The 14948-nt window shown below is 48.1% G+C and overlaps 1 long non-coding RNA gene across 1 annotated transcript; it reads left to right on the plus strand.

Moving 5' to 3' along the window:
- Positions 1-1987: 1987 nt before the first annotated feature.
- On the plus strand, positions 1988-13309 carry LOC145523331 (uncharacterized). The gene is made up of 10 exons (XR_014066490.1): positions 1988-2939; positions 3625-3903; positions 5033-5223; positions 5311-6025; positions 7884-8628; positions 8868-9313; positions 9421-9613; positions 9903-10339; positions 12390-12788; positions 12971-13309. It is a non-coding gene; the product is annotated as an uncharacterized LOC145523331 (long non-coding RNA).
- The last annotated feature ends 1639 nt before the right edge of the window (positions 13310-14948 follow it).

A 14948-nucleotide genomic window follows, 5' to 3' on the forward strand; every position in this document is an offset into this window, starting at 1 on the left:
CACCCAGCTGCCTGTGCTGGATTCTGCCACCCTGGCCACAGCCTGGGGAAAGGGGGTCCATGGTCCCCCCCGAGCCATCCCTGTCTCTGGTCTCCTGGGTCCTTGTGCATGAGCGGAGGAAGAGTGAACACGAACTGCCTCCAGAATCTTCTCTCTTCTCTACCCTAAACGGTGCCGCCACTGCTGCCAACAGGCCAGAGGGGTTTCCCAGAATATTTCAGCTGCAATTACTAGGATTTAAGAAGACAGGGGCTTAGAGTTGAACAGGTCCTTTTCCAGTTAAGGATTTCCATCTCGAGGGAGCAGGTCAAGCTCTTCGCCTGGATGGTTCTGCCTTGCCTGCTTTCCTGCTCTGCATCTCTTCCTCTCAGCGGTGTGGCCTCCTGACCCCTCTTGGACTTTCACAGGTCACTGGGACCAGGGTTGACTGTGGCATCCCTGGAGGCAGCACCATACCCCCGCTCAGCTGCTCCCTCTCTGACCACCCGGCCCAGTTCTGAGCTGGAGTTGGCTCAGCAGCTGCACAACTGGCACCCTTTCTGAGACCCGAGTTGGTTGGCTGTAATCCATCCATCAAGGGAGTTTTGTTATTCAGTCACTCAGTGATGTCCAACTCTTTGCGACTCCATGGACTGCAGCACACCAGGCTTCCTAGTCCATTACCGACTCCCAGAGCTTGCTCAAACTCATGTCCTTCGAGCCAGTGATGCCATCCAACCATCTTGTCCTCTGTCGTCCCCTTCTAGACTTCTGCTGGGCTCCTTGCACCCGCCTAGTGTCCTTCGAGGACCTGTCTGGGTTTTAGGGATCCTGCTGTCCTCCTGTTTTATCCAAGTCACTCTCCCAGTTCATGTGGTGAGACCTGCCCATCCAGAGAGCAACCAGGCCAGTGGGCAGGTCCATTCTTCCTTCGCTTCCTGGCCGCTCAGTCTATAACAGGCCAGCAGAGCCAGCACAGATGGCTCCTGTTCTACAAAAAAGGAGAGAAAAACAAACAAGAGTCTTCTCCTCTGGGGCCCTAGCTCCTCCCAGGAGTGCTTTCCACTTCTCCTGTCTCCTTTAAGTCCAGCAGTAAGACAGTCAAAAAAAAAAAAAAAAAAAAAAAAGGAAGGTATACTGCATGCTCATGAAATGTCTTCAGAGCAGGTTCTCTGGCTTCAGGAGATTCTCTGTGCCCTTCGTTTCAGCACCACCGGGAAGTACGTCTGCATTTGCACTTGCTTTAATAGGATTTGAACGATGACTCTGGGTCCCATTTATATGCTATATGGTTTTCATCAGCTTCATGCTCAAAAAAGGTCATTTACAGAGCGGTTTGTGATCATTAATACAAGACAGATCTTCAAAGCGGCTTCTGAGTTGGGGGAAAAAAAAAATCCTGAATGTTTTTTGTTAAGCTGGTTACTGTGAACAGGATTTGATCACTTGAATGTGTCAGTTGCAGACAGGCTGAGAAATACTGCTTTCAAATCCTAGGGGGAAGAAAAATGAACCCGCCCCCCTCCCCGCCCCGTTTCCTAAAGTCCCTAATCTGGAGGCCTTTTGGAGGCCTGAGGCAAAGAGAAGAGGTGGCCCTGGTCCAAGGGAGCAGAGGACAGGCAGCCAGCAGCCCTGGAGAGGGTGGAGGGGACTGAGAACAGTGATCAGGAAAGCAGGGGCTGCTGGAGTGGTCCCTTCTCTGCGCCCAGTCTCAGCTCAGTTGTGGAGTGCTGGCTCCACCTGGTGGCCAGTTGTGGGCACTGTGCCTCACCCACAGGCTTCCGGGCTGAGAGCTAAGGTACAGGTGGATGCAGATGACCTCCCTGCATGGGAGAAGCCTGGGTGGCAGGCTGACCCACTAGAAGGGCAAGGTCCCCTTTGTCCCATGGCTGCAGTGACATAGGCAGCATGGCCTGTGGCAGGGCAGGAGACACAAATGCCTCTATGACCACACAGCCTGTTATGGGATGGGCAGTGGATGTAGGAAAGATTTTATTCATCATACTCCAGAGACATTCCTGGAAGCTTACTATGTGCTGACAACACAGTGTGGGGCAAAGCAGACAGGGGTCACTGCTGTGGAGTCCGTATTCCATCCCCAAGGTAGACGATCACCAAGACCCTCACCTAACCTGCAGGATGCGTCCACAGTGACAAGAACAAGGAGGAAAATGAAACCGAGGTGGGAGGGGAGCGGGTGGCCAGGGGTCAGAGGTGATGGGCACTCCTGGAGGCCCCACCTGGAGGTGGACAGGATGCTCTGTCTACACCACCGCTCACCAAGGACGGGGCCACATGCAGGCGAGTGACAGGCTAGGAGGGCCCAACTACAAGCATCCTGGTGGTCCTTCCCCTGGGCAGGAAACCAATCCCACAGCTGGTGAACACGCTGGGACTTTCAACCACAGCCACCTCCTGAATGCAGACACGTTCTTTGAACACTCAAAATAATAGCACTGGAAAGAGCCTTTGGGGGGAAAAAAATGCCAATGCCAGGCCAGCCCCACCACACTGTTTACAGCAGAGACACCAGGGGCCAGAGTCTTGATTGAGACTTGATTGAGACTTGATTGAGATTCTTGTTAGTTCAAGGGACCAAACTCAGAGCCTGCTTTGGGCCTGGCAGTGTTTTCACTCCTGCTGCTGCTGAATCGCTCAGTCCTGCCCAACTGTTCGTGACCCCATGGACTCTAGCCCACCAGGCTCCTCTGTCCATGGGATTCTCCAGGCAAGAATACTGGAGTGGGTTGCCATTTCCTCCTCCAGGGATCCTCCCAACCCAGGGATCGAACCCTTATCTCCTCCATCTCCTGCATTGCGGGTGGATTCTTTACCCATTGAGACATCAGGGAAGCCCAGTTCTGGTTTCTGATGGCAGAGCCGTGTGGAACCAGCAAGACGGGAGTCACTGTGCATCTCCATGCAAGCTGTCAGGACACCCCTGGCCCTTTATCCATCAGGTGAGGCTCTACCTCCAGCTCTCTGTACCCTCATCCTTGTAAACTGCATGCAGATAATATAGGTGGAGGCTACCCAAAAAGCAAAACCATCAAACAAATAAAGTAAAAAAAAATTACTAAAAGTGATTACATTTGATTCTAAGAAATCAGTTCTTACTCTCTCCTCTGTTGCTCGTTTAAAGCGTAACGTGCTTGAGAAACTGGAGCACGGCCATATGGATGCACTTACCCATAGCCATAACAATCTTTTGAAGTATGTATAAGTGGTGCCATTTAACAGGAATCTGAGGCTCACAGAACTGAAGCTCAGGGATCTACAGCAGGAAAGGGGGACCTTGAACTTGAACAGGGCCATCTGGATTCAGACGCCAGACTCCTCCTCCCACAAATCACTGCTCACGTTTCTTCAACAATCACACATTCTCATCTATGTGGGGGGACCCCTTAAGGTTGGAATGAGGAACTCCTAAATCTGGGAGCTCTCAGACCTGACTCTGACTGAGCCCTGGAAAGAGCTCAAGGCCAGCAGAATTTCAACTCCTTTATCGAGTGGAACAATAGGCAGACAGTAGGGAAACTTAGAGATGTACTAGTTTTTCTTATTTTACCAAGGAGCAAAGTAAGATGTATGGAGGAGAAGGGATTTGAAAGGTTGTGCAAACACAATTTCTGTGCCCGAGAGCAGGTTGCAGAGCCACTGGTGGAGAACAGGGGTCACCGGGAGCCTCCCCCGCCTCTGTCACTGCTGCATCGACTGCCCTGTGGCCTCTTGACCCCTAGGACGAGCGCACCACCCCTGACCCCTGTGTGGCTCACACCCACGTCCACCTATTTCCAGAGTGACACACTGTCCAGTCTGCTTTGGGAAAATGCTCCTGATACATTCAGACAAAACCCCGCCCTCTCTGTTCCATGGTCCACAGAGAGGCTTGAAGGATGATTATCTTTGAGGGTAGATTTATAGGTAATTGTCATTCATTTTTTCTATATTGTTCACTATTTTCACTTTTAAAAAAGAAAATATATTTCTTTTCCAAACATGAAATAATACACCCTTTTAAAGCCTTTTCTCAGCACACTGTCACAACTAAAATTAATCTGGTAAGTTTATTTAAAGTATCCAAGACAGATGTAGACAGACTGTGTTCTGGTTCCAGACTCAGCTTGATAACCTAGCTTAGTTCCTAAAGTCAGAGTCTGTACCTCTGAAGTGGAATCAAGACATTCTGGCTTCCTGGGGACAGACTTAGACTCAGGGCTCAGGGGCAGGGTGGGTACAGGGAGGTGAGGAAGCCCTTGAACTCTGCTCAGATAATTTTTCCCTAAATTGCCAATAAATGATTCAGTTCAGTTCAGTCGCTCAGTCGTGTCCGACTCTTTGTGACCCCATGGACTGCAGCATGCCAGGCCTCCCTGTCCATCACCAACTCCTGGAGTTTACTCAAACTCATCATGTCCATTGAGTCGGTGATGCCGTCCAACCATCTCCCTCTGTTGTCCCCTTCTCCTCTCGCCTTCAATCTTTCCCAGCATCAGGGTCTTTTCAAATGAGTCAGCTCTTCGCATCAGGTGGCCAAAGTATTGGAGTTTCACCTTCAACATCAGTCCTTCCAATGAACACTCAGGACTGATTTCCTTTAGGATGGACTGGTTGGATCTCCTTGCAGTCCAAGGGACTCTCAAGAGTCTTCTCTAACACCACAGTTCAAAAGCATCAATTCTTCGGCACTCAGCTTTCTTTATAGTCCAACTCTCACATCCATACATGACTACGGGAAAAACCATAGCCTTGACTAGACGGACCTTTGTTGGCAAAGTAATGTCTCTGCTTTTTAATATGCTGTCTAGGTTGGTCATAACTTTTCTTCCAAGGAGTAAGCGTTTTTTTATTTCATGCTGCAGTCACCATCTGCAGTGATTTTGGAGCCCTTGCCTTAATACACCTGAACCAAAAAATCCGTATTAGTTGGGTTTTTATTTACATACGGAAAACACGTAGCAGCGGCAACCTTGCTCCATGTCTGAATGGTAAAAACACAAGCCGGTCTTCAGGCCGTTTCTTCTTCTTGTCTGTTCTCTGTTTCCCCATTCAGGCTCTGGTTTCTGATAAATTCATGCTCTGAACTACCTGCACGAACAGCCGATATGCTGCCCCATGTCCTGTGAGTTCACATGTTCATAGAGGCACCTGCCATGGTAACTCGTCTCAAAGGAGTTACGCTAACGAGGAAAAATTTAGGAACCTGACATTTTGCACAGACAGACTTCTTGGCAAGCATTGAATGTATGTATGTATGAATGAACACACCTAGTCTGCACATCCCTGTGTTCCGCCAGCCCAGATTCTTAACAGGCCCATTTGCCCATGCAGGTGTCAAAACAACTGAGGTTCAGGAGCCCTCGAATAAACACACAGTAACTGAAGAGGTGGGCAGCCTTGGCCATCAAGCTTTGCCCAAAGCACTAGCTTCAGCTTAGTTCACAATAAAAGACAGAAGAGACAATCAGAATAAGGAGACAATTATTTACCTCATCATAAAATATTAATCATATAATTTGGAGCTAGAGGGATCAGAGAATTTTTAGGACCATCAGGTCCAACTTCTTAAACTTACGCTGCTTAGTCATTTAATCATGTCCAGCTCTTTGCGACCCCATGGACTGTAGCCCTCCAGGCTCCTCTGTCCACGGGATTCTGCAGGCAAGAATACCGGAGTGGGTTGTCATTCCCTTCTCTAGGGGATCTTTCCAACCAAAGGACTGAACCCTTGTCTCCTGCACCGCAGGCGGATTCTTTACCTGCTGAGCTGTCAGTGAAGCCCCTTCTTAAACTTACAGAGGAAACAAAAACTGCAATTTACTGAGATAGTGTCACCGAGCAGGATACCGTGGAGCCTTCTGGGGATCGGCCTTCCCTCACATGCTCTGCCTCAGCGCCTCTCTATAGTACCTAGATAACAGTATTTGATGTACATTGCCTGAGTTGTTTTTGCAGATGTAGAAAGAAACCTCTCCCACCAAATGGAAGCTGTTAACTACTTGATGACCTTGAGCACACAGCCCCAGGCTCCTGGAGCCTACTGACAGTAAGTTATCCCCTGTGACAGTTCCCTGGTTCCCCACCATCAGCCAATCAGAGAAATTGTGCACAAACTGATCACAGACCCTGCGACACCACCTCCCTCACCTGGCTTTTAAAAAGGCTTTGCTGACCTTTCTGGAGCTCAGGGCTTTTCAGGGCATGAACCACCCTCAGTGCCCTGCAATGAACCTTTCTCTGCTCAAAACTATTGTTTAGGTTTGTTTGGCCCCACTGTGTCAGGCGCACAGACTTGTGCTAACAATGGTAGTTTGGGAACAGAACTGTGCCTTGAAAAGACCCTGAGCTTTAGAGCCTGATAAACCCGTATTTGAGTTGGATCTGCCGCGTGTAGCAGGTAGGCCACCGTGGGCAGGGGTTTAAGCCCACAAAGCCTCAGCCTCCTGATCCCAAAAACAGCATCGTCCTACCAGCCCACCAGTGACTGCAAGCAAGGGACAGTGCATGTGAAACACTTCACACTGTACCCTCGCACACAACAGGCACTTTAATTTTCGAAAAAGTGACAGAACCTGAACTAGATGATCCCTCATGGTTTAGGACCATTTCCTCACGCAGAGGCAGAATTACCTGCAGGAACCTTTTCAAGTGCCTTTGCCGTCCCCTCGTATTCCTGAAAGAGTCAGGGTGCTGCAGGACCACAGCTGGGGTGCAGGGCGAGTGGAGGTGTGTGCATGTTTGAGCCCAGTGTAAACACCGAGAGGAAGCTTACGAGAGAGTCAGACTAAGGACTGCCAGCAGGAAGTGTGCCTGAGTGCAGGCATGTGTGAGTGGGGTTCGGAAGGGGACAGTTGGTGCCACCTGAACCCCACGCCCTTCCCTGTGGGCAAGAGCAAGTTTCTGCAGCCCTGGGTACCACACACACACAGACAGAGGAGACAAAGGCTTCACCCCTGACTCTTCACTCCCTGTGATAAACACCATCCTAGAATAGCCCTCTCCTGTACAGCCCGGTGTGACATCTGGCTCAGAGGAGAAGGGAGACCCAGGGGGGTGCTGGCATCCTCAGAGCTGATGGGGGCTCCAGCTGGGAGAAGAGAAAAGTCTACCCTCTCTCGGGATGAGCAAATGCCAGTCCCAGCTCCGTGCTCAACTCCACTTCCAGCAAGGAGTGGGGTCTGTTTAGTTGGTGTCCTTAGTACATATTAACAATAAATAAAGCTTCAATAAATATGCAAAGCGAAAACTAATTTAAATTGACATTTGTGTCGGGTGGGGTGAGAGACAGTCCTTTACACCATAAAGTGATTTAGGATATATTACCTCGGGCATCTGCATTACAAATTTACCTCTCATTACAGCTATGTTAACGGGAAAAGGCAGCTTCTCAACAACATTGGAGGCAGGGTTTATTAGCATAAATTTGCATAATAATTAGCTCTGCAGCAAGCAAAGCCTGGCATGTCTTTCAAACATGCAACTTTCAATGTCAATTTTCTGTGCTTCCCTGCTTGCCCCTGTTTGTCTAACTCTTCTGGAACCCCTGGCCCTGCTTCTCCCAGTTGCTAAATTCTTTCCTACTGGTGTCTTTGGGCTCACGTTTTCACAACCTCTACCTGGCTCCCCTGTGGAGAAAGTGAAGGAAGGTATCCACCTGGGAACGTGGGTGACCATAAGTCCAGCTGGAGGTTTCACTGTGTGTGGACAGAGGGACAAGTTTACACACCCTCCACGCTCAGGTGTCAAACCCAGGGGTGAGAACAGCAGTGTGGCTAAGTCCTAAGGAGGATATAACCCTAAGCAGTAGTTGATTTCAGAACGCACAAATCCATGTTGTTTATCAGCAGTTTCCTTTGTAATCATGTTGTGTCTAAGCTAATATTGTAATTATCTCCCATTGCCAGGGCTCCTGCTGACTGGGTGGTCAGGGCAGGCAGCTGTGAGCACGAGGAGGGAACCCCGTGCGAGGTGATGTGAAGGATACGTGGGCTGAGGATTGACTGCTGTTGGCTGGACTCTGTCAGGACCAAGATGGGGGCAGGGGAGGTCACATTTTGAGCTTCCAGATGTTTCTGCAAACTTCGAGGCAGACACCGAGCCCCTGAGATGCACAGTACCCTCTCCAGGTACACCAGGCTCCTCCTCACCCATCAAGGTGAACGTGGAAGCTCACCCAGAAAGGGGGCTAAGGAGAGGGAGCATGGGTCTGCAGTGAGCACCTTCTCCCAGGGCCAAATGATGGGAGTGTTTGTGCGTGTACCCCAGACACGTTCCATTCATGTTGGAGTGTGTGAAGCGCTGGGACAGGCAGCACATTCACAGTCACTCGGATCTCACCGAGGGGCCCAGCTTGGCCCCACCCAAGCAGTGAGGTGGATCAGGACAACCAAAGGTTTTATCGCTTGTCGGTTTTTAATATTTATTCATTTGGCTGCTCCCGGTCTTAATTGTGGCATGTGGGATCTTAGATCTTAGTTGAGCCACGCAGGCTACAGTTCCCTGACTGGGGATTGGACACATGCCGCTTGCATTTGGGAGCATGGAGTCTTAGCCACTGGACCACTAGGGGTGTTCCTGGACAATTAAAGGAGATGGGTTAAGTAAAGCTCAGACATCTGGACAACTCCACTCAGCCAGAAAAATTCATGTGTACGTATGTACAAACACGTGTAAATACTTGAACTGTGTATTCTGTAAATGACTTAGCCATGATCCCTTCTCATGAGTGAGTGAGGATACAAATGTGATTTGCTGCATGTTTACTATTTCTGAAACCCCTTTTGAAAATCCTCCTATTGTCCCAAGCCTTCAATATTATGTGTTGCATATTTCGACGTGTAAATGAGACTTAAAGACCTTTCTGATTCCAAAACACATGCTCTTTCAAGGCAATAGAGGGGCTTAAAGACAAAATGCTGGCTCCAGAATCAATGGATGCTGTGCACCACTGCCCTTGTCCTGTCTTGTGGGCAAGTCAAAAACTGCTTCCTCGAATGTGAAAAGTGGTCAGCAGCGAGATGCTAGAGCTAGAGCCGGTGCTTTGCTGTCGCATCCACTGCTGTTCGTCCCCATCCTTGTTCACCCAGTGATGGGGAGGGCGCCAGCCCCTCTTATAATTTTCTAAACGTTTGGACTCTTCTCCAGAAAAATGCGCCCATCAACATTCATTCAAAATTCTGAAGACTTAGCATCCATGGGCCTCCTGTAAAACCCTCTCTCCCTAAGTTCTTGCAAATCCTAGAGCAAATCGTCCTGAGAGAGCCCAATCCTCTCATTGCATAAATGGCAAACAGGCTCAGAAAGGATAAAACGCTTGTCCAAAGTCGTGGAGTAGGTAAGTAGTTAAGTAGAGATGGTGAATCCAGTACAGCCCTGTGATCCCCCTCCCTCTGTTCCTGGAAGAGTGTTATGTGCTGACTCATGGCTCTCAAACCTGAACAGGCAAAACAAGTACAGGAGGGAGGTGAAAGCCTACTGAAGTGTGTATGGACGACAGGGATTATGACTACTAAGGGGGAAGGGTTTCTGCAGTGGTGACAATACTGGTCTGGAATTAACTGATGGTGATGACGTTCAACCTTGTGAACATGCCCAAAACCAGGGAATTATATACTTCGGAGGCATACATTCTATGGTATGTGAATTATAGCTTGATTTTTAACAATCTACTATGATAATCATTCAAAATGCTATTAAGGAACTTTGTACTTAAGGAAATAAATGAGAGATGAAATATTTAAAATAAGTCAAAGGTAATGGCAGCATAATCCCCTGTGAGATTTAAGGAGGGGTAAAAGCATTTAGGAGGAGAAAACAGTGAAGAGGGTACGGCTAATGACACTACAGAGCTTATCACATGTCACAGCTATGGGGTGTTACCCAAAAGTTCAACTCATTCTCACACTTGCCCCACTGACCTCTAGGGGCTAGCTGAAGTCGGTCTATAGCGCATAACTGCGTTGTGGAACTGCTGTATTGTCAGCCATCAGAAAATCATCTTCACCACATATTAGAGAAGAGTTGACTCTGGGCACAGGTCTGGTCTAAGGAAGGGGGCGGTCCAGTCTGCCTGGAGTCACCTGACAAGTCTCCATCACAGGACAGCCGTTGACACATCCTCCCCACCAACAAACATCTGGGTTCTCCGGACCAGAGAGTGAGTCACAGAGACTTAGGAGAGATGCTGATCGAGGGTCGTGATACAGACTTTGCTGACCTGGTGTGTCTCAGTCGGGAGAACAGAGCTCGATGTAGGGTTTGTGCAAAGATGGTCCCTTGTGGAAGTGACCCTGGCAGGGGTGCACGGTGGAAGGAGAAACAGCCAATACAGGGGAGAGACCTTGAGTGAGCTGAGGAACAGGTGAGTTCAACCCTGCAGTGCCCTTCTCAGGAGCCCTGTAGCTGTACAGCTGGGTTACCTGCCCGAGGGTAGAGAGGGAAGACATATTGTCCACCTCCGCTTCCGCACCTGCCAGGTGGCACCGTAGGGTGTTAATGGTCTCACACTCAGGTTAGTGCCTGAGCACCCAGCAGGTTCCTGCAGGCACCTGCCAAGCCCCGGGGCAGAGGAGCCAGGTGCGGCAGAGGTGAGGGGCTCCCTGCTGACATCTGCGAGAAGTTCCTCACCCCTGCACTGCCTGGAGTAAAAGTTGGGCAGAAAGGATGCAAGCGGGGACACAGCCAGTGTGAGATCTGGTACGTTCTCGTAGCTCCTGGGGACCGAGGAAAAGCAATGCCAAGGGACAGTGTTACTAGCAAGGTTCCCACGGTGGAGACCCAAGACCTCAGGGGAGCTGAATGCTATGAGAGGTGTTCCAGCTCCATTCAGTATTTGACCCTCAAGGGAGGTTGGTACCTCTTCTGCCACTTACATGACCACTCACAGAATCCAGATGCCGTGAAGGCAGGGTTGACGTCGACCCCATTTATCTGTGTCCTCAGCGGGCATATCAACGCCATGCCGGCCACAGAGTAGGCTCTCAGCACCTCATGAGTGTGGAGTCAAACATCGCGAGTAAAATAAACACCTTCTGGTCTTGCCACTCTCACCCTCAGCAATGCTATCACCAGCCAAGTACAAACAGCCAAACAATTATAGACGTCATCTCATTGAAAAGCCACTGAATCCCTTAAAGGAAGAACAATGACTTATCACATCTATTTTATAAATATATAAACAGCTTACAACAGTAGCCCAAGGTCACACAGATTGTATATTGCACAGCCAGAATTCAAAGCCGGTTTGACTTATTCCAAAACGTATATTCTTAAACATGAATCCACCCTCCACCCCGAGCCATCCATCCTCTACACGAATGACTCCGGTAATGGGAATCTCATTCATTATTTGCTGAGAGAGCTTGTTCAATCTTTAGAGAGCCCTTGGGGCCGTACAGAATGAATCAATCCACATTTCTTTCTCTCAGTATGCAAATCTACTTGGAACATCTATATCTTTCTAGAATTCATTTCAAATCATAATCTTTCATTTTTCTAAGACCACTGAGTGAAAGAGCTGCTTGACCTCCGTGACTCTGGCCTCTGATCTTGTATGAGGGAACCGTGCATATTGTTTGAACTGATCTAAAAAACCAGGTCCCAGGTTTTCTTTTTCAGATGCTGGTATAGTGGTGGCCCCTCTCTGTACTCTTGGTTTCCCTGATAGCTCACTTGGTAAAGAATCCGCCTGCAGTGCAGGAGACCCCAGTTCAATTCCTCAGTTGGGAAGATCCCCTGGAGAAGGGAAAGGCTACCCACTCCAGTATTCTGGCCTGGAGAATTCCATGGACTGTATAGTCCATGGGGTGGCAAAGAGTTGGACACAACTGAGCGACTTTCACTCTGTACTCTGGCCAGAAGGAGGTGCAGTTCTAGTAACTCTTAACCATATTTCATGGTGTCGGTCTGTTATATCCTGTGCATTCCAGCTCCCTTTCAGGTGGAGAAAAAGCTGATGGTAGCACACAGAGACTCTTACCATGAGACTTTAGAGGAACTTTAGTTCAGCTCCCAGAAAGACGGAAGCTGAGACCTGGGGGCGAGCAGGGGAGGGGGAATAATACCCAAGAGGAGTCCAGACCCATGATGCCCCCAGATCCCTGATGAAGCCAGCAAGATGGATGGTTCACAGATGCTGAGGGACAGGACATTGCTGCTGGAGCTAATCTAATTTGCTACTTTACTTTTGCAAGAATATGAGTAGCCGTGAGTTTGGTCATGTCCATGGTTATACCTCATTACCAATCCCTTTGCAATACAAACTTCTCAGCGCTAAAAATGCTTAAAAATAGGTGGAAAGACAGCCATCTTTCAGCCCATTTAAAAACTGTCCACAGTGAGTTGCAAAGGTGAACAGCCATGCACAAAACCCGGCCATCCGTGTGCGCTCACGGTCACTCTCTTTCTCTCAGGCATCCCTGGCTGGCGAGGAAATGGTGTCTGCTCTTCAGGACCCAGGAGTCAAAGCAGAAGGGAGACGGCGAGTGGAGCAGATGTCCACCTCTGTCATGCCCCCACTTCCTTCAGCCTCAGCTGCATTTTCTCAGACAGAAAGGCTGAGTGTGGACTCTCTCTCTTGAAGTAGATGCAAGGATGCAGAATGCTGGCATGGATAGATATCAGAGGTGACTGCGGGATCGATGTTTCTGTGGCATCGTCAGGACTGGTTTGGCAATCTGCTAGACTCACACAGGGGCCTGTCATCACTGGGTCATACAGAAACAAGTTTCTCCAGGGAGAGAGAGAGGTTCCTTGGATCTCAGAGCCTTCCCCTTAATAAAGACACAGACGGGGATAAGGCCATGTAACAGGTGAATCCCTTCATCCTTCCTGCGTCTCTCTAAAGGAAGGATGACATTTCCCCACTGGAGGGACTAGAGAAAGGTGTGGGCTGGTGCTGAACTGTGTGGGAGGTTCAGACGCTGCATGGAAGGCTTCCATTTGCTGTGGACCTTTCTGCTCCAAGGCTGGATATCCCTGTTTGCACATGCAGGCTGCTTTATTGATGCCTCACACCTGATGCCCACAAAGAAGGTTTGGCCGAGAAAAACTGTGACCCTGTCTGCGGACTCAGAGCATGTAACCTGGACAAGGAGATTGTTTAGGGCAAGCCAGGACACCAGGATAACCCCTGCTCCTCTGGGTTTGAGGCACTCTCTCCCTCAGACAGAGCTGGGCCTGCACAAAACGTGGACCCTTCCAGACCCAGAAAGAGCCGACAGCAACCAAATCTTTCTTCCAAATCCCAATTTTCCAATAGTTTTTCTATTTCTTCAGTTATTTGAATTATAAAGTTACGCATGTTCATTAAAATATGTTGAAAAGCATAAAACATCTAGTGTCAAATCCATAGTCTCTGCCTCTCTCATCTACCTAGATTTTAGAATTTCAGAAATACAGTGTGCAATCTTCCATAATTTACTCTTGCATGTCTAAATGTATATAAAACCTGTGAAACTTTCTTTTCTATAAACAGGTTAATGGAATATGTAATATTTTACACTTTATTTACTTAGCATTTTGTAGACTCCCTTTCAAGTGAATGCATGTAAATATTTGGTGAACGATTAGGTGCTTCTAATTGTACATTTACCATTCCAAATATTTGCCACCATCCCTGATTCCATAAATATTTCTACCTGAAAGACTGACGTTTTCAAGGAAAGGGTCATTTCTAGGATGAATTATTGAGCTCTCCACTTCCCTGTACCATGTAGACCTCTAAGCTATCACCTTCACTGGCTCACCCTTTTAAAACCATGTGAGAATGTAGGCTACCATCACCATCATCATCACCATCATCACCACCATCACATCATCATCACCATCACCATCATCATTATCACCATCATATCCTCATCACCATCACCATCATCACCATCATTATCATCACCATAATTATATCATCACCATCATCATCACTATATCATCACCGTCATTTATACCATCATCATGACTATCATCATATCATCACCATCATAATCAATGCCATCATATCCTCATCACCTTCACCATCATCACCAATATATTATCATCACCATCACCATAATTACTATCACTATTATCATCATCTTCATCATCACCATATCATCACCATCATCTTCACCATCATCACCATCATTATCATTACCATCACCATCATCACCATCATCTACACCATCATCATCATCACCATATTATCAACCATCATCACCAGCCTCACCATAATTATCAGCTCTCAGGTTGGATTAGAGTTGATGAAACCTATTTCCTGACTCATAATTCTTCAGATTCTAGCACAAAGTTTACCTGGTTATTCTTCAAGCAGATGAAAGCCAAACAAAGGAGATTTCGGTTCTTACACCAGCTCTGATCAATTACCAGTGGCAGTACATGTAAAAGGTGGTGTAGGGAAATAACTTGGTGATCAACCGCTGATGGTCACTGCTGGACTGAAGATAGCACGTGTGATTTACTTTGTCTTCCCTGTCAACCTACCTACAGCAGGCAGTTGAGGCATTTTTCCTTGAAGGAAAATGCAAGGATTTGCATTTTTGTTGAAGGATTCTGCAACAGACAGAATCCCTAGGTTATGGATGGCTAGAGCTGGTTTCTTTCTGAGTCCTGGGTTCCCTCGTGTGACACTGAGGAAATCCACCAAGCCATTTTCCAAGCTTCTTAAATAGCTCTGTGAGCTGTTTAAAGATCCTAATCTGTGCGGGTATCAGGAAGGCTAGGAATCTCTAGGGATGTTTGGAGGCAATCTTGTGCCCCGTTCACCCTGAGGAAAAGACTCCAGGACTTTTCCTGGGACCTGGGAAGACAAACACGAGGAATGAGGTTCAAGCTTTGCTGGTCTGCCTCCAGTTTCTTTGGGGGCTTGGTATGATACCTTGTGCAATTAAAAAGTAGAAAACAGTCTGAAATCAAAAGCAAAATAATGTAAGAGCCCTGCATAACGGTATCTGCAAAGCTGGATTCTGTATGATTTA

This window comes from Giraffa tippelskirchi, chromosome 10 (genome assembly GCF_054371585.1).
Source record: "Giraffa tippelskirchi isolate mGirTip1 chromosome 10, T2T-mGirTip1v1.2.pri, whole genome shotgun sequence".
NCBI lineage: Eukaryota > Metazoa > Chordata > Mammalia > Artiodactyla > Giraffidae > Giraffa > Giraffa tippelskirchi.